The sequence below is a fragment of the Moschus berezovskii genome, chromosome 19 (assembly GCF_049115385.1).
Source record: "Moschus berezovskii isolate FMDL1 chromosome 19, NW_MosBer_1.0, whole genome shotgun sequence".
In the NCBI taxonomy this organism is placed as follows: Eukaryota; Metazoa; Chordata; class Mammalia; order Artiodactyla; family Moschidae; genus Moschus; species Moschus berezovskii.
Genome location: NC_142478.1, coordinates 49,707,926 through 49,728,526, shown reverse-complemented (window position 1 = coordinate 49,728,526; position 20,601 = coordinate 49,707,926). Strand labels below are relative to the sequence as shown.

Here is a 20,601-nt window from a genome sequence, read left to right as displayed (position 1 = left end):
CCTCGATCACCTTGGGACCATCAACTTTAACCCTAATGAACTGCGCCTGCCTTTCGTAGCGTCTGATCACTGAATGAAGCCACTTCTTGAGGATTAGCATGTTGGTCCCGAGTGTGAGGACAGAGGGTCTCCTGCACCAAGGATCCCATGGTCACAGTGTATTTCATCTCCAACATATGGTGGTTCCCTGACCACCAACCCACACCCCAGTGATCCACATCACAGCCAGTGACTCCATCTCTCATCCAAACACACTTCTGAGGCCTTGGCATCACCCTTGACCCCTCCCTGTGTGTCATACTCCACAGCAAATTCTTCAACAAATCTTGCTGATTTCACCTTGAAAATACACCTAGACCTGATCACTCCTCTCTCCCCTGTACTCCCACCTTGGGAAAGCACCCGCATCTGGTGTCTCGAGCATCACTTCTAACCTACCACCTTCCTTCCACCTCTGCTCCTCATCTCTCATTGCGGCCCTGCAGTGACCCTTGACAAACGAAAAGCAGAAGTAATTCATCACATCAGCTCTCTACCGCCCTCTGAGGAGCATTGATCCCTCCCTAGATCCACGGGCTTAGTAAGGGGACATCACAGCTCCTGCAAGCTGATGGGAGGGGGATTGGCACTATTCTGGCCTGGTCCTCACGGCCTTCCAGGGTGTCACTCTCTTTCATGGCCTTTTATACCTTGATTAGAAGCTTTAATTAGCCTGCTGGAACATCAGGGAACAAAGCCAGTCAACCTGACCCAAACCATCTGACATCAACCAATGGCCAACTTCATGTCCAGCCAAGATGACAGCACCATTGAGCCAATCCACAGACTCTCGAGCAGTATGAGATATTCTTGTTTTGAGCCATGGGTTTTGGGGAGGCTTGTTACACAGCAGTATTATGACAAAGGTGTGTCTCAGGACACTTAGAACAAAAACCCTTGGAATTCTACTTGGGCTCATAAGATGCTACCAGACCGACCTCGCCCCAATCTAAGCTTCATTTCCAACTCCCGCCCTTCCCTCCTTGCTCACCAGCCATCTGGCTGATCCTTGGACCTGTCTGGAATCCTCCCATCTCTCCACCTGCCTGGTGCCCCGCCCCTGAAAGTTGACAAGCCCTTCCCCCCACTTCATTGAGAAGCTCTGCTCAGTGGACGTGTCTCAGTGGACAGGACGCCTCCCAGCCACTCGTTCTCATGTAGCTGATTTACAACGCTGTGTTAATTTCTGCTATACAGCAAAGTGATTCAGTTATACGTATATTTACATGCTTTTTCATATTCTTTTCCATGATGGTTTATCATAGGATGTTGAATATATTTCCATGTGCTGTACACTAGAACCTTGTCATTTCCAGCTACATTTCTGAAGGGTCACTACGTCACTCTCTACTGCCTGGCTCTAATTTATTCTTCTTCTAAGCATTTATTGCTGCCTGACATCATGTTACAAATGCTTGTCTTTTTCTGCATGAACTGTTTCCATTGCCTCGGTTTTGTAACTACAGCAATCCCTGCTGTGGGGAACTGGGCCTGGAACACAAGCAGTGCTCAAGTGGCAAGTGTGAATGAATGAGTGGTCATGCAATAAACACCCACAAGCCAGGGACACCATGCTTTGTTCCAGCTGTGGAGACCTCTGTTGAGATGTTCAGGTACATCTTTTTCCCCTGATGAGGAGGCTGAGGGTGCGGCAATTCCCAACCTCATCTCACCTTTGTTCAGACTCTGATGTTTTCCATCCCATGGTATTTTTTAAAAATATTTTTATTTATCTGTTTGACTATGTTGGGTCCTAGCTGTGGCACACGCGGAATCTTTAGTTGCAGTATGTGGGATCTAGCTCCCTGACCCGGCATTGAACCCGGGCCCCCAGCTTTGGGAACTTGGTATCTTAGCCACTGGACCACCACAGAAGTCTCATCTCTTGGTATTTTTAATTCCATATACCAGAAATGGGTCCAGGAACATTAATTTTCCTCTTCAATTCCCACCGCAAAGAACACTTCTTGGGTTCTTCCTAAGTGTAGGAAATCTGGCTTTAATGATTCTCCCCAGTTTTCCCTGCTAACAGCTCAAGACAATGGCCTGAGGAATCCACATGTCTCTAGAAATAATAGGGACTTGCCTGGGTGGTGCAGTGGCTAAGACTCTGTGCTCCCATGGCAGGGGGCCCAGGTTACTTCCTGTTTGAGGAATTAGATCCCACATGCTGCAACTAAGAGTTCACATACTGCAAACCTAATACAGTCAAACAAATAAATAAAAGTTTTAAAATCAAAAGTAAAAATAATAATTGATGAATTCACTATCCACATTTATATTGTTTAATCATGCTTATTTCCAACACCCCAAAAGAAAGGCACATGGGAAAATTGCCCCTCAGTTGCTATGAAGATGCTTCAGAAGGTATTTTCTACTATATTGTTCTGTATCCTCCTCTAACATAACATTCTAAGTAAGACCATCACGTTTCGTTCCATTCTAAGTAAGACCATCACGTTTCATTCCATTCAAAGTAAGACCATCACATTTCGTTTTCCATGCTTTGTTTTTCTGGGGAAACAGTAGGTTCCTTTCTCTAAGGAATGCGAATTACATAATTGTTTCTATTTCCCTTTATATCCAGGCTGCATGGAGATGCAGGCCAAATTAGATTTTAGAGTAACTATGTCTAACTTCCAAGCTGGTGAATCTGAATTCTTCTTTCTCTTTGTCTGAATTTTCTCCTTCCATTCATATTATCTGTGCATGTCCTATTACACGTGACAGTTTTTTGTGATTTGATGACATTCTGGGAAATAAGCATGATAAAAATATATATGCAGACAGTGAATTCATCAATTATTATTTTTACTTTTTATTTTAAAATTTTTATTGATTTATTTGACTGTGTTGGATTTGCAGTATGTGAACTTTTAGTTGCAGCATGTGGGATCTAGTTCCCCAACCAGCGATTGAATCTGGGTCCCCTGCATTGGGAGTACAGAATCTTAGCCACTGCATCACCCAGCGAAGTCCCTATTATTTTTAAAAGTATAAAAATCAGAACAAATTCAAATCTGGTAAAATATTATCCGTTTGGTTAGTGCAGGGGATTCTAGACAGTTTCAGCATTATTCTAATTGGATTGTCTTAGAAAACAGCCACATATTCAATCTTATCTTAGTTTCACAAACAGCTTTTGTATTTTGAAGGAAAAGATAGGTTCCATTCACAATTCAGAGAAGGAAATGGCAACCCACTCCAGTATTCTTGCCTGCAGAATCCCATGGACAGGGGAACCTGGCAGGCTATAGTCCACGGGGTCACAAAGAGTCGGACACGACTTAGCAGCTACATATTCACAATTTAGTAAAAAAAAAGACATGAAGTGATTCTGTGAGCTGGTCACTAGTTCCTATCCCAAACCAGCAGCACAGCATCTTTGCTTCTCCCAGAGGAGGGTCAGGGGTCAGCCATGTGGTCCAGGTTCTGCTGCAGGTATGCTGAGGCTGGAATCCTACACCACCCAAATTCCCCCTCACTGGGCAAGTTTTCTTTGTGTGTGTGTGTGTGTTAAATTGCTTCAGTCATGTCTGACAAAGGCATGGTACCCATGCCAGTATTCTTGCCTGGAGAATCCCATGAACAGAGTTCTCTCTGGTTCTCAGCAAATTAGGTTGACCAACACCAGTCTGGGGATTTAATTTAATTCAAATCAATGACAACCTTAGACCGTACATCACACTCCAGGAGTTGTGGGGACGTCCAGGAACTTCTGGAAATGCAAAGTCAACATTTTACCCGAGTTAACAGAAATGATAGCGTTTTCTAAGCCAAGTCAGCTGCATCTCAGCTCAGCATGGCAATCACCTCCTCCCTTCTCCATTGCCCACTGATGGTCTTTGCAGCTCAAGGGGAAAAAAAAGGCTAAAGGTGGGGGTGAGGTGTGTGGAATGGATTGAGAGTTTGAGGTTAGCAGATGCCAACTAGTATATAGAGAATGAATAAATAACAATGTCCTACTATACAGCACAGGGCACTCTATTCAATATCCTGTAATAAACCATAATGGAAAAGAACACATACATAGAATTTAGCACAATATTGTAAATCAACTATATGTCAATTAAAAAAATCTTTAAAAAATAATAAAATGGGCTTCTCTAGTAGCTCAGATGGTAAAGAATCTGCCTGCAACACAGGAGACCCAGGTTTGATCCCTGGGTCGGGAAGATCCCCTGGAGAAGGATTGGCTATCCCCTCCAGTATTCTTGCCTTGAAAATCCCACAGACAGAGGAGCCTAGCAGGTCACAGCCCATGGGGTCGCAAAGAGTCGGACACTACTGAGCCTTAAACACTTTCACTTTCACCAAATTGGAAAAGAAGGCTAATTCTGAATAGCCCTTTTATTACCATGACCAAATTATCAGAAGAACATGGTGTTTTCATCTGGTCCAAGCTGAAGCAATTCTGACAAAACATGGAGTTTCCTGGCTTGAGAGTGGTTCTTTGAAAGCAGCAAAGCTTAGCAGGTTCTGTCCAAGAGCCCAGGGATTTTAGCAGCTCTATCCTGATTGTCACCTCCCTGTTTTTTTCCCTCCTGTTCTCAGCCCAAAAGGTTCTCAATGCTCAGTGTAAGAAAAGGGCAGGTCCCATAGGGTTTTGCAAATTCACAAGACACGCATTTTCCTTCAACTGCCATGGAATCAACCCCCTTACAAAGGACATGCGTCTTCTAATCTCCAGATAGATCTTTTTTGTCTCCCTCTTTTGCATGGATCACAAATCTTTTGAGAAAGAGCCCCGTTTGCCTCCAATAAGGCCCCTGTCCCAGGCAAGCCTGGTCGGGCATGTCCTACATTTCAGCCCTCCTGTGGGGGCCCCATGGTTCATCCACTCATTACATGGGTACTGAGGAGAAGAACTTTATGAAGGAGTTTGGGATCGACATGTACACACTGCTATATTTAAAATGGATAACCAACAAGGATCTCCTGTATAGCACTGGAAACTGCTTCATGTTATGCAGCAGCCTGGATGGGAGGAGAGTTGGGGGGAGAATAGATACATGTATATGTATGGCTGAGTCCCTTTGCTGTCTACCTGAAGCTATCACAACATTGTTAATTGGCTATATTCCAATATAAAATAAAAAATTAAAAAAAAAAAACTCAGTGCCTGGATTTGTTCTAGAAATAGAGCTAGGAGTGGATGGCATCAGGGCAGAGAGTGGAGAACAGGGGTCCGAAGAGCTGAGGGTGACCGCATGGCCTGGGCTGAGGCCAGTAAAGGCACCAGGCTTTGGGTAAGTGAGCTGGGGCGGGAGGAAGGGGCATGTGAATGGTTTGAGGATGGTGCTGGGATCTGATTTCTATTTTTACAGTATTGCTCTGGCCGCCAAGTGAAGAATAGGACAAAACAGTAGTGGGAGCTGGTGACCAAGGGGAGGCAGTGACCAGAATCCCAGGCCCATAACACTGTCCCTTGTCCCCATGGACCCCTCAGAGCCTCTGACCTCTCCTGCTCTTGCCGCCTTCCTGGTGACAAAGGTGACCGTGTCCACTGATGGCTGTCCATGGCCTGCTCATCAGCTAAAGTCTCATCACCCAATTCCACCCTTAGAAATGGAGCCAAAAGGAGGAGCCCAACCAGACCCCACACTCTCACCTTACGGACCGCAGTCCAGCTCCCCAGACCCTGGGATTCCACACCCCCAAAGTCCCCAAGCTTACCCTCAGCTCCTGCATAGTCCGCCTCCCCAGTCTATGCCCCCACCAAACGCCGATGACAGCCCTGGTGTGTACCCCCTGGACCGGAGGGCAACCAAGGAGAGGGCTGTTTGCAGGGCACCACAGACAGAACCTGGATGTGAACTCAGGTGTCTCCATGTGTGTAAGGCCCTGAGATGAGGCTCAAACCCCAGGTCAGACAAAAGGGTGGTGGGGCCCCTAAAGCTGGGAATGCACAGCCGTTCACCCACTCTGGATGAGAGGAAAGACTGGCCTGAAACCCAGCAGGCAGGCAGGAGACACAGAAGGGAATTTCACACCCCGAAATTATAAACGGGGCCTCCTCTGCTCACAAGTGGCATTGGTCCTATTGGTCACCTCCCCCTAACACTCCAGGGTGGAGCAGGCTGAATAATGTTCCCCAAAGAGGTCCACCCCTCAAGCCCTGGGGGGCCTGGGACTATGTCACCTTACAAAACAAAGGGATTTTCCCCGGGATTAAGTTAAGAATGTTGAGATGGGGAGATTGTCCAAGTGGACCAAGTGTCATCACAGGTTCCTGACATGAGGGAGGCAAAAGTCTGAGAAGAGAGAAGATGCTAATTGCTTGCTTTTTAGGGAGGGGCAGGGACCAGGAGCAGCTGTCAGAAGGTGGGGACGGCCGGAAACGGTCTCCCCATAACCTTCTGAGAGGCAGGCAGTTCTACTGACACCTTGATTTTAGTCCATGTGACTCATTTTGGATCTGACCTCCTGAAGTGTAAGAGAATATATTTGTTGACTCACAGGCTTGGAGAATGAACCTACGGTTGCTAAAGGGAAGGATTCAGTGAGGGCATAGTTAGGGAGTTTGGGATGGACATGTGCACACTGCTTTATTTAAAGTGGGTAACCAACAAGCATCCAGAACTCTGTTCAGAGTTACGTGGCAGCCTGGGTGGGAGGGGAGAGCAGATACATATATATGTATGGCTGAATCCCTTCACTGTTCACCTGAAGCTATTACAACTTTATTTGTTAATCGTCTATGTGTGTGTGTATACGTTAAGTCGATTCATTCGTGTCCGACTCTCTGATCCTATGGATCAAAGCCTGCCAGGCTCCTCTGTTCATGTTCTCTAGGGGATCTTCCTGACCCAGGGATCGAATCCACATCTCTTATCTGTCTCTTGCATTGGCAGGTAGGTTCTTTACCACTAGCTTGGGAAGTCCTAATCAGCTATGTGCTGTGCTGTGCTTAGTTGCTCAGTTGTGTCTGACTCTTTGCAACCCTACAGACTGAAGCCCACCAGGCTTCTCTGTCCATGGGGTTTCTCCAGGCAAGAACACTGGGGTGGGTTCCCATACCCTACTCCAGAGGATCTTCCCAACTCAGGGATCGAACCCAGGTCTCCTGCATAGAAGGCGGATTCTTTACCGTCTGAGCCACCAGGGAAGCTCCTATACCCCAACAGAAAATAAAAAGTTTTTTAAATAAATAAATAGCTTTTGCACATCAAAAAAGAGAGAAAATACATCTATTTTACATTGTGACAATTTGTTACAGCAACAATTAGAAGCTAACACAGTTTCTCAACCTTGGTGCCAATGACATTTTGGGCCACTTAATTCTCTGCTGGGGAAGCAGTCCTGTACATTGTGGGAGGGTTAACAACATCTCATGGCCTCTGCCCATGATATGTCAATATCCCCCTCCCCAGTCATATACATCAAAAATGTCTCCAGATTGTCAAATGCCTCCTGCAGGCATAGTCACCCAGGAGGCACGAACACCCAGAACCTCTACCTTACACTGTCCTTCATAGTGACTTTACTCCAACAGACCTTAGCAAAGCCCGTGGGTATACTCTGCTTTCCCAGCCTACCCTCCGCTGACTCCACCAAACACCAAACACCGCCTTTCCCAACCTCTAAGGATAGAGAGTTGAATGAAGCACAGTTTGTGCCCTCAGAGAACTCACAGTGGTCCAGGTAGCTCCTGAAATGAATAATTACATGGCATCTCACTCCATTAGGGCTATGTTCTAAATTCAGAGCAAAGGGTAAAAAGAAACATGGTCAGGGTTAGCCTTGGTCCTTCCTCCAGAGAGGGCCAGGCAGACACTCGGGGGCGTCTCAGACACCACCCCCACTGGGCATGGCTCTGTCACCTCCTGAATCACACAAGGGTGTGGTTCCCCTTTAGGGCCAGCAGAAAGAATAGGGCATCTTTACTCTTAAACTGGGGACTTCACCGATGGCTGAGAAGTAAAGAATCTGCTTGCAATGCAGGAGATGTGGGTTTGATCCCTGGGTCAGGAAGATCTCCTGGAGGAGGAAATGGCAACCGACTCTAGTATTCTTGCCTGAAAACTCACATACACAGAGGAGTCTGGCAGGCTACAGTCCAAAGTGTTGAAAAGAGTTGGACACGACTAAGCATGAGCACGCACGTGCATTCTTAAATTGAGATGTAATTCACATACCATAGAATTCACCCCTTAAAGTGTACAATTCAGAGGTGTCGGTACATTCACAATGTTTGGTAATCATCACGCTAATTCCAGAACATTTTCAACACCTCCAAAAGAAACCCTGTATCCATTTCGCACCTCACCCTAGTCCTTACCAATCATGGATCTGAGTCCCCCCAAATAAGCTAAAGGTAGAGTTAAAATCACTTCCTCGTGCAGGACGGTGGGTGGGCGCACCATAGCTCTGTTCTGTGCTTGTGCAATACAAATGCTTAATCTATGTACTAGATTGTAGAACTGCAGATGATTATTTTATCCTTTTATGTTAATTTTTCCCCCACTATCAGAATCCAATAAAAATTTTAACACTTAAAAAAAAGGCAACGAATTCATTCAGCTTAACTCAGTAATATCAAAAGCAAATCAACCCATCCATTAAATATTGAAGGAGATCCCAGCTCATCAGGAATGCATGAGGCTATCCAATTACCTGCAGCTTGATAAAGCAATTTTCTGACTTAGCTATTCTCTTTATAACAAAGGTCGTTAACCATCTGAAGAACAGCTTAAAATTCATGAAATCTGAAAAACCAATGTAGACACCTCTGGTCTTCAACTTAAGCCCAATTTCCATTCCGGAGTGCTGCCTAGCATCTCTTGCTCAGCTGTGTTTAACATTCTAAGAAATGGAAATGCATAATTGGTTTTACGGGATCGCTTCCAGAAACATTCAAATTTTGTTATTTATTGCTTTGTGTACCACAGAAAGGGTAAAAACAGCCCCATAGAGCCCTGAATTTTTATGATTTTGAAACTCAAAAGGAGTTTCAACCACTCTCTGCTTTGGAATTCTGCGGCCCCTCCTTCCTCACACTGACCCCCGGGGAAAGCGGAAGTGGAAGCGTGTCCTACCTTTAGGACCTGTTCTAGGTTCTCCAGCTTGGCTTGGAGCTGGTGTTTCTCCTTCACGGCCAAATCACGTTCTCTGGTCACTATGGTGAGCGTGTGTTTAAGCCGAGCATACTCTGCTTTCACCTAAAGTAGCAAGGATGGAGAGAAGGGGCGTTTACAATATGCACAGGAGCTGCAGTGGGTATTTGTCCCCAGCTGTCATCTGTCACTTCCCCTTTAAGTTCTTTTTGGAGACTTCCCCTCCTTCATCCTCAGTCCTGGACTTCGTAGTGGGTCCACTCCTGCTGGGGTGAATACGTGTGACCAAGGGCTGGCCAATCAGCACACAGCTTCCCTCTTCATCCCACCCCTCCTCACCACAGCCACAGTGATTGGATCAGGTCTGGGGATGCGACCGAGGCCTGGCCAATCAATAAAACCCCATCCCTGGATGTGAGGATTTGGAGAGGAGGGGCATAGAATCCAGTAGTATCCATGGAGAATGAGATATTAGACTGTGTAGGAGTCTGGGAAGAGATTCACCCACTGTACTTGGAAAATTAAAGACAAAGGCTGGAGCTACACTGCCATTTGCATTCATGAGGGAAGAACTCATCTGAGAATGGACTATGGAGATGCAGAGGGAGAAGCAGGGTCCTGATGACATTGTGTGAGCAACTAGATCAAGCTGTGCCTGAAGCTAATGCTTTCCTTTCTAGTTAACTGGGCCAATAGATTCCCTTGGTTTGCTTGTGTCAGTTTGAATTGTCTTCTGTCTCTTTGAACTGAAAGTCCTAACAGACACAAAATGTTACTCAACTTGTGTAGCCATACTAAATTCTTTTGCCTAAAATTTCACCTCGGTCATAAAAGTGGACAAAAATGGCAACAAAGCACCACGTGTATTTGGATGATGGATGCTCCTATAACCTCAGAAACCATGTCCATTTTCAGCCCAGAGCCCTCAGGACTCCCATGTTTAAAACTTATCTGGGAGGCTCTGCTGCTGCTGCTGCTGCTAAGTCACTTCAGTCGTGTCCAACTCTGTGTGACCCCATAGACGGAAGCCCACCAGGCTGCTCCGTCCCTGGGATTCTCCAGGCAAGAACACTGGAGTGGGTTGCCATTTCCTTCTCCAATGTGTGAAAGTGAAGTCGCTCAGTCGTGTCCGACTCCTAGCGACCCCATGGACTGCAGCCCATCAGACTCCTCCATCCATGGGATTCTCCAGGCTCTACTAATCCTCAATCTCTCCTCTAGCTTCTTTGAAACAGAAAAGGGCATGCCCTTGATGAGAGAAGTTACCTGATTTCTTCTCCATTATTTTTTCATTGTGCAGCATGCTTTATTCCAACCATGGAATTTTAATTTCTTCCCCTCCTCCCCAAACATTACAACATGAATTATGGCTTCAATAACAGACTGTCACAAAGTCATGTGTTTTTTTTTTTTGTAGCTACATAAGTCCTTTCTGTTTCAAATGCTTTATGTACAATCTTCGTGTAACCTGACAGTTTCTGTGGCACAGAAAGAAAAGAAGGCTCCCACTTGGCATTCCTAAATGGAGCAGGGTTACAGGGAAGCTGTTATTAAGAGGTCGTGGAGAGGTCTGATTCACAGAAGTATTTTCATGCCATTTTGCTACAGTGTGATGCATCAAGCAATGAACTCAGGGGAAAATTCAAATGCTACCTGGTGAAAATGTCATAACCTATTGAAACTAAACAGAACTCACATTTGAACCTCAACTCCAGGTTTGCTGAAAGCCTTCGCTTCTTGTGTCCTGGCTAATCAAGGAAATTATACTTGGGAACAGTATTTGAAAGCCCCGAGTCCAGTCTTGCACTATAGCCAGCAGAAGCCTTCTAGAATAGAAGTCAGATCTTGCTGCTCCCTGATTAAAAACTCCCAGGGCTACCATGGAAATTGAAATCAAGTCCAAATTCCTGATGTGGCCCCAAAGTCCTGCAGCATCTGGCCTACCCACCTCTCTTATCTGACCTGTTACCATCCACCATGCTCAGTCACTTTGGCCTCTTTTAATCCCTTGAACAAACCAAGCTTATTCCTGCCCCAGGGCCTTTGCACGTGCTGTTCCCATTGTGGCACACACCTGCCCACCTCCCACTCCACCCCCACTTTCTGCCAGTCTGGCTCCTTCTCATCAATTATGTCACTCCTCAGACAAGCCCTTGGGGTACCGATATCTTCCCTACTTGTCTATCTTCGTCGCCCTCATCATTTTCCCCTGCTTTATTTTCCATGGGCATTTATTACTATCTGAAATTATCATATGAGCAGTTAACATTTTTTCTCAGGGTTGCGCCTCATTAGAATGTAAGCTCTGATGGGACCAGAATTTTCTTTAGTGATCCAATTCCCTGTTGTCAGAGTAGAGAAGTAGAATGAATAGCCAAAGCCCATGTAAGTCAGGTATTTCCAAGAAACTCAAACTCATACTTTGTAGGCAAGCTGACTTGGGTTTCAGGTTCCATTTGCCGGCCTCATTTATTTCTGTATATTTAGTTATTATCCAGCCCCTTATAAGAGCACAGGGCAGTCAGGAATCATCCTGCCAGGGGCACTGCCCAGGGCTTTGGTCAAGAATAGCCAATCCCCTTTATGTTTTATCATAGGTTTTATATATATATATTTATATATATATATATATTTTTAATTGGAGGATAATTGCCTTACAGTGTTGTGTTAGTTTCTACCGTACAACAACCATGGATCAGCTAGCTATAGGTATACATATATCCCCTCCCTGTTGAGCCTCCCTCCCATCTGCCCATCCCACCCCTCTAGGTCATCATAGAACAACAGCTGAGCTCCCTATGATAAACCATGATGGAAAAGACTATTAAAAACAGAATACATATATATAAACTAATCACTTTGCTGTATAATAGGAATTAAAAACATTGAAAATTAACTATACTTCAAAAAAAAATAAAAATATTTTTAAAAACATTAAAATAATAATAGTCGATCCCCAACCTGCAGACAGACCACAACCCAGAAGTGAATCTGAAAACTGACTGGCAGCCGCCAGACCTGTGCTTCTGCAGGGACGTTGCCAACGGTGGACAGAACAGACAGACGTTAGAGGGTCAGGCCCACCCATAAATCCCATTTACCCCACATGGAGCTAAAATGCTGTGCTTTGATTGTACCTTATATTGTGTTCATGGTAGTAAAACAGAAAGCAATTGTTGGTTGGAAATAAAAAAGCGCCGAGTTTTATTTGTTTTGAAGACAATGCTTTACAGGATAGCTGAGGACGAGCAAGACTCTGCAGAGGGCTTCTGGGCCACGAGAAGGCCCTGCAAGTTGTTGGTACTTGTGCTTTAATACATCAAATACACTTCATCTCGCACCACAATCGTGGTTTTGCATTTCTTTGACTTAAATTTTCTCCATCGTGTCCCCTTTATGGTCATAATTATGGAATGATTAAGGTCACTTCCCTGGTTTGCAACAATGGAAAAAAAGTTTGTTGGTTAGGAGGGATGGGGTAGACAAAGGGATTGATTTTGGGAAGCGGGGGATGGACTAAGATAGGCTAAATTAAGACCCATAAAGAAGTCCACATCCTAATCCTGGAGCCTGTGAATGTTGCCTCATATGCAAAAAAGACTTGGAAGGAGTGATTAAAGATCTTGAGATTGTCCTGGATTATTTTAGTGGCTCCAGTGTAGCAATGACAAGGGGCATGATAAGAGGAATGCAATATGAAGGTGCTACCCTGCTAGCTTTGGAGATGGAGAAAGGGCCCAGGGGCCAAGGAATGAGGGCACCTGTAGAAGCTGGAAGACATGAGAACGTGATTCTCTCCTGGAGCCTGCAGAAGGAGTGCAGCCCTGCTGACACCGTGATTCTAGGACTTCTGACACTAACCAGTCTGGTTCCATTGTTTCCACAATATAGAAAGGAGATGAAAAAGAAAGTGTTGAAAACATGAGCTTAAATTGGTCTTGGAAATCTCAAAGACTAACCTCTCCCATGAAAAAAATGCTGTTTGTGGTAATCTCCACTCTTTCCCAGACTTCCCTGGTGGCTCAGATGGTAAAGAATCTGCCTGCAATGCAGGAGACCTGGTTCCCATTCCTGGGTCAGGAAGATCCCCTGGAGGAGGGCGTAACAACCGACTTCAGTATCCTTGCCTGGAGAATCTCATAGGCAGAGGAGCCTGATGGGCTACAATCCATAGGGTCACAAAGAGTTGGACACTATTGAAGCGACTTAGCACACATGCCCCCACACACTCAATGAGAAAGTAGCCTGAACCTCCAACTGGCTATAAGAATGGCTACCCAGTTTGGGGAGAATTTAATGGGCTCCTTTGAACCCAGGTGAGTAAAAAATTTGGAATCAATTAAAAAAAGTTGGATTTGCAGGCATCAGGGGCACTGACCCATCCTTTGCACTGTGTCCTGGATTCCTGGTTCATTTGTTTCATTCCACAGGGAGGCCTACCCAGTAAAATTCAACTCAATATTCTAAATAGTTCAATAACCAATTTTGCACCTAAGAGGCAATCTCTTCTGGGCAGGCTTCGGGGAAGACACTGACCCTGTATTCCTGTACATTAATAATTAAGAGGTCTGATCATTAATCTTGCGTACTTAATCAAGGCTACTAAAAAGCAGATTGCAAATCCAGTCTGAGTCAGCTGTGGGAACTGGGAATTCCCAGACTTCTTCCTGAGAACCAGAAGAAACACTTCCTTGTGTTTCTATAGGTCTCGGGGGCGCCCCCCAATGAATCTGGTGCTGTGGTTGAATTCTTTCACCATCAACATGAACCAACCCACCCCTTGTACCTCCCCAGGTTACCCTGCGACACAGACACTGGTCTCCCAAGGCAGTCTTTCGGGACGTGCTGTTTCCCACGGTGACTCCCCTGAAGACAGCCTGCTCGGGCACCCCCAGGGAATGCCCAGCCCTGTAAGCCTGGGAAGGGGCAGGACAAATATGATGTCTATGGCACCACCAGGTTCCCCACCTCCTCTCTGCAAGCTTTGCTATTCCAGCATATGCCTGTGAGTCACTCCATGCCTTCACAGCCCTCTGCAATGCCGAAGGGAGCTCATTTTCTGGGCCTGAAGCTTAGCTTAAAAGGTCAAGATGTGAAGGCAGCAGGGGAAGGAGTTTCAAACCTTAATGAAAAAAATTAGGTCGGTTTTGGTGAGAGTTCTGTGGGAGCAGGGGTGCCCATCAGGGCGCCAGGAGAGCCAGGTTTGGGAATTAGATGCTGGTGATGCTTGACCCTGGGACCCCACCCCGCCACCACTGACCAGCATAGGTGACATCGCCACTGGTCTCCTCTGGCTCTGCCTTCACCAAGGAGGACTCGCACTCCGGGTGCAGGAGCCGAGCTGAGGAGCAGACAGATGCCCACATGGAGTGAACTTAGAGAAAGCAAGGAAGTCATTCTAGGATCAACCCTCCGTCCAGCCAACTCCCCCCAGCCCTGTGGTTAGCTTGCTTCTGATACCCAAAACATCACCATTATTTTTCATTTCTGTTTTTGTTTAAGTAAAAAGATGCCAGGGCTGAGAAGGTCACCAAGCCTCATTATGGATTCACACCTCAGGGTACGTGAGTTTATCAGAACCTTTCCTGAGAGCAGGTTTGGAAAGGAAAGAGGACAGAAGGCAAAGGGGCTGGCAGGAATATGGAGGAAGGGGTTTAAAGGGAGAGTTGGAGTCGTACTGAAAGCACATCTTTTTTATAAAATTACAGTAAAATACACATAATATGGGGCTTTCTGGTGGCTCAGATGGTAAAGAATTTGCCTGCAATGCAGGAGACCTGGGTTCGATCCCTGGGTTAGGAAGATCCCCTGGAGAAGGAAATAGCTACCTACTCCAGTTCTTGCCCAGAGAATCCCATGGACAGAGGAGCCTGGTGGGCTGCAGTCTGTGGGGTTACAAAGAGTCGGACACAACTGAGTGACTAACACACACACATGACATCAAATTTACTGTCTTAATGTTTTCGAGTGTACAGCTCAGTGGCATGAAGTATGCTCACACTGTTGTGGAGCCATCACTAACACCCATCTCCCAAACTTTTCATCTTCCCAAACTGAAACTCTGTCCCCCTTAGACACTAACTCCCCCTCCCCTCCCCCTACTCTAAGCCCCTGCCTCCCTCTACCCTACTTTTCTGTCTCTATGAATCTGACTCCTCTAGGAACTTTACATGAGTGGAATCATAGTATTTGTCCTTCTGGACGTGCTTATTTCACTGAACATAATGTCTTCAAGGTCCATCCATGTTGCAGAAGGTGCCAGAACTTCCTTCACTTTAAGGTTGAGTAATAATAGTCCATTGTGTGTATGTATAATTAATTCCCAGGTGGCACTAGTGGTAAAGAACCCACCTGCCAATGCAGGAGACTTAAGAGACGCGGGTTCAATCCCTGGGTTAAGAAGAACCCCTGGAAGAGGGCATGGCCTCCCACTCAATAGGGTTGGCCAAAAAGTTCGTTAGGGTTTTTCGGTAAGATGTTATAAAAATAAATCTACCCATATATGTACACACACACACACACACACACACACACACACATATACTGCTTCTTATATAACATTTGATAATATTCATTCATAGATGGTCACTTGGGTTGCTTCCATCTTTTGGCTGTTGTGAATAATGCTGCTATAAACATGAAAGGACAAATATCTCTTCTTTATCCTGTTTTTAATCCTTTGGGGTATATCTCCAGAAGTGAAATTGCTGGATCATGGAGTAATTCTATTCTTAATTTGTTAAGGATCTGCCATCCTGCTTTCCGTAGCCACTGCCCCCTTTTATATTCCCACCAACAGGGCACAAGGGCTCCAATGTCTTCACATCCTCTCCAACACTTCTTATTTCCTGAAAAGCAGATATTTTTTCCTTAAATAAGGGGGGAGGGGGCCAGGGCAAACAGGAAGGCATGAAAAGAAGTGTAAAATCAAAAAAGCTCTATTTTTATATTAAATTGTTAGGACTCAGTTATTCTTTGAAATAAACATTCTGTAATTATGGAAAGTTAAGCAATTAGCAATTTCAAACCACCAACTGATGGTTAACTAATATTCACTTAGCAGCTGCGATGTGTCCTGAAGTAGGTACTGGGGATACTGTGATGAATAAGATGGCAAAGACCTCTGCTGCCTAGGAGCTGACATTATTGCAGGGTGGACAGACAGACACATAAGCAGAGGTGTGATCACCCAGCAAAGTGATGAGACACACAGGCAGATAAAAGCTGAGTGAAGCCACATAATTAAAGGAAGGGGACGAGTAGCTGGAGGCAGTGAAGGTCTAGCTGAGGCGGCAATTCACCGTGAGGAGCAAGAGGCTGGGGGCTATTTGGAAAGGAGGGAGCAGAGTTCTAAGCAGAGAGAGTCATGGCACACTGAGACCAGCGTGGTAGTCTGAGGACCAAAAAGAAGGTCAGCGTGAACAGAACTTCAGGAATCAAAGATGGAGAGGCAGATGACAAGGCTGAGCAAGACGGCACCACAGGGAGGAGTTTTGCTGTTATTTGGGGAGAAGGTTTTTACTCTGAGGAGCAACACAGTCTGGTTTGAGCCACAGGATCACTCTAGATCATGCTGGAAACTGATTGCAGGACATTGAGAAGGGATGTAGGCAGGCCAGTTAGGAGATTGCTTCACCACTCAGGCAGGAGAAAATGGCAGCCTGTGCTTGTGGGACACAGTGGGATTGGAAACGGGAGGGCGGGGGGCGGTCAGAGAGTGAGGTGTAAAGGAACCTTAAAGGATCACTCAGAGCATCTAGGCCTGCGCAGTTGGAGGGATGGCCATTTACTGGGATGAGAAAAATGAGGAGAGGCAATGGTTTGGGGGAGAGGACATGGGAAGTTTTGTTCTGGCCCCTATGTGACTGAATAAACCTCTTCGTGGGGATGCCTAGCAGACCGCAAATGAGACATTTCTCTAGGGCTTTGTGCAGTGGCCACATGATAATATAGAAGAGGTGTGACCAGGGTCCCAACCACTCTCGTTTGGGTGGAGTTCAGTGAGTCATCCCCTTCTACCTTCCCTGGGCTCCTCCCTGACACTCCAGCTCACAGTGGCCTGTCTATGGTGGTGGCCAGTTACCTTGTCGAGATGGCGGGCCTTTGCGGGAAGGCCTGCATAATGGGGCCTCAGGCGATGGTCTCCTTGGGCAGCTTCCTTAAGTACATTTTCCTAGAACAAAAGGAAAGGGCATTGTGAGATAACATCCTAACACCCGGATGGGGGTGAAGGGTTCTGATTTGAAATCAGATTGGGGTTGGGTGTGATTCTGTGATTCACAAGCCTTGTGGTGTGGGATGCGTTTCTTTTCCTCTTTCCAAGCCATGAGTTTCCGACTCTATAAAACGGGAGGAGTGATACTTTACGATGATGCTATGAGTGGATAATAAAATAATATCTATAAAGCCTGTAGTGAAGTGTCCAGAAGATAAATCACATCTGATACATTGTGTGCTGACCTGCACTGCACCCTTGTGTCCTAAAGAGGCAACAGAACTGCTCTTCATCTGGAGTTTATGTCAAGCTCTGACCTGGCCCCTTTCCTCACAAGCACTGCTCCAAACATATTGCCGTAATAAACAATACAGAAAACAGAGGTTTGTCTTGCTCAAAAAGAAGGCAAAAAAAAAAAAATCTATGAGGACTATTGAAGGCTGGAGCACATGTCATGAGTGGAACTCCTGGGACTCACCAGATTCTGAGTCCAGATTATTCTGAGTCCTCTCCTCCGCCTAATTTTCCAGGCAGGCAAAATTAGGAGTCCAATTATTTTAGGCTATGAAGAAGTGAAAGTGTCCTACCTGAGGCTAGAGACTTGAGCCAAGGTACTGCCTGAACCAAGGCTGAGGTCAAGTCCCCAACTCCCAAAGAAGGCTGCCCAGAGCTCTGGCACAGACAAGGTAGTGCAGTGCAGAGGCAGGGAGTCCAGACCCACTGGCTCAGTGGTATCACCTGTGCAGGGACTCTGAGCTACCAATAATAGAACCCAATTCAAGACTAGGAGCACCCATGGGATGGTACAGAATGACAGAGAAGACAAGAGCAGAGAGTGAACACAGACAAGGAAAGAGAGACACGGGGTAAAATTCTTCTATAAAAGATGAGTCTGAAAACAGAAATTCCAAAACACAGAAAGAAAACTCACACTGCTGAAGAGACTTAACAGAATCAGTAACCAGGATGAATTGACTCCAGAAGAAATAAAAATAATGAAGTGACCTGAAAATGACACATCAGGGAGCAAGTTGAGGGTTCTCACAAAGGAAAAGAATGACACCCATTAAAAAGCGCAAGGAAGAAGCAACAGGGACAGTTAGTGTCCCACGGTGGAAGGTGACAGCAGTCAGGTCTGCAGGTTTCTTTGCTGGATTCTTCAAGTGTGTTCTCTGTTCGTCTCCTAAGTGAGTTCCTATCTGGGGATCACCCACATCTGAATTGACTTGGGAATCTCCTCTGTAATACTTCAAGAGGTCTGAACTTGGGCTCATTCACACTCACGATAAGAAAGGAACAGGAACCATAGGGTTACAGACACCTCCCACAAGGAGAAAGGGTCCCCTGCTGTTTTCAGGTCCTATGTTTCAGTCAAGTCCCTTACCCTAGGCCACAGTCATTACAGTCTCCTCGCCTCTATGGCATCTTCTGTGTTTGGTCCTAGAGAACAATGATCCCCAGCCTATGAGAAACTGCTTCCCTCCTCTGAGATGTTCCCAAAGGCATAAATTCATTTCCCCCTTTCTTACATAATGCAACCACAATGTAATCCCCTGCCGGCTCCTTGAGGGACCTGAAGACATTGTGGGACATTCCACGTGAGAACCACTGGCAATCACAAGGGATAGGTACACTCACCCAAACCCCTCACTCTTGACCTTGGAAGTCTTGGATACCCCAAGGTGAAATAAAGGCAACCATATCTCAGAGAATTACGGGAGAAACTTTTTTTTTTTAAAGCAGGAGTTGATATTACTATATTATTTTTTAAAGTATTTTTAACATGGGCCATTTTTAAAGTCTTTATTGAATTTGTTACAATATTGCTTCTATTTTATGTCTTGGGTTTTTGGCCATGAGTCATGTGGGATCTTAACTCCAGGTCGGGGATTGAACCCATACCCCCTGCATTGGAAGGTGAGGTCTTAACCACTGGACAGCCAGGGAAGAACCCAGGAAAAACTTTAAGGAGGGCTTAGAATGTCAGTCCTGAGGTCATTCTGTCTAAATACAAATTCAAGCTGGTTCACGGGTAAGCCCTATGACCTCGGGCAGGTTTCCTGGTATCTCTACACTCACAGAAGGATGTGGAAGCACCTACTCAGCAACCATCGGGAGGACTAAATGAGATGGTTCTCCTAGCGTACCGAGCATTTCCCTGCACACGATGGCGGCTCAAGCAGGGCTCACCTTCCCTACTGGAGGCACCACTCTCACACTGCACACCTTCCACAATCTGCCATAACCACCCACTCAGTTCCTGCCATCGCCTTCCTCTGCCCCTCCCCTAGAAGAGTAGACTGCAAGAAGGCAACATCAGCAAGAGAAGCAGGGCTGGCTCTTTCATCCAGTTTTCTGGTGGTTGTAGGAAAGTTGCATCCATCAATTTCATCTCTGTTCCACCTCAGTGATTCAAGGTCAGCTGCTTAACCTGATGAAATCAATCTTCAAGAGAAAAAAGCCCAGGATCTAAATCCAGTCCAGGAAGCACCAATCCACAATATCACCAGGTAAAAGGGGAGGGAGGGGTGTACATGGCCATCTCTTCCCCCAAATTGGTCCAAGCATGATTCTGCACTCGGGGTACCACTTACTGTACCGGTTCTCCCACCTCAAGGAACTAGGAACAGAAAGAGCTGCTGAGAAGCAAACTCAACCCCAAGCAATTCTCTGCTCCACAGCAAACAGCTTAGCAGAGGCCAAACCCCCTCACACAGTGATGCTGAAAGAACCTATTCAGCACCCAAATTGTCCAGGTAAAAGCCCAGAGAATAGTGAAGAAAGATGCCACTTGAGCTACACGGACTAAGTGATTTGCTTGCCAAATTATAGCGTCTCATTTATCCAGACTTGTCATTTAGCCCTGAAAAAGCCCAGAGGTGGCAGGGGGCACGTGGCCTCGCCCTCAATGCCGCAGTGACAGCAGACATTGGTCCTCCCCACCCCTCGGAGTAACAGGGCATGGGTGCTCCTCAGACATGCATGTTTCTTGGATTGCTTAGGGGAAAATGCAGAAAATGCCTACTGCTCAGGCTTCCAGTCCTATGAAGATGCTGAGAAGCAGGAAGACTTACCCTGGAAGCTTTCATCATTGACACCGTGCAGGACCAGAGCTGCCCACCTGGGGAAGCTGTCACCGCTCCAATGAAATCTAGCCCTTCTGGATTAATCAGCACCACCAAGGAAGGGCCGCTAAGCAAGAGATAGAACACCTTACATACTGGTCGCATGCTTGAGACCAGAAGGCCCCCCAAAGATGTGGGCTTTTAGTTGCAACACGACAAAATGAGA

General features: G+C 46.0%; 1 protein-coding gene across 2 annotated transcripts in view; it reads right to left on the bottom strand.

The window, feature by feature from the left end:
- Positions 1-20,601, bottom strand: part of RIMBP2 (RIMS binding protein 2) — a 312,406-nt gene that overhangs the window by 111,383 nt on the left and 180,422 nt on the right. For both annotated transcript variants that reach the window (XM_088828097.1, XM_088828096.1), the window contains exons 2-3: positions 17,179-17,268; positions 9,078-9,200 (exon numbers count right to left, since the gene is read on the bottom strand). The gene's annotated coding sequence lies outside the window, so the exon portion shown is untranslated. The remainder of the gene's footprint in view (positions 1-9,077; positions 9,201-17,178; positions 17,269-20,601) is intronic.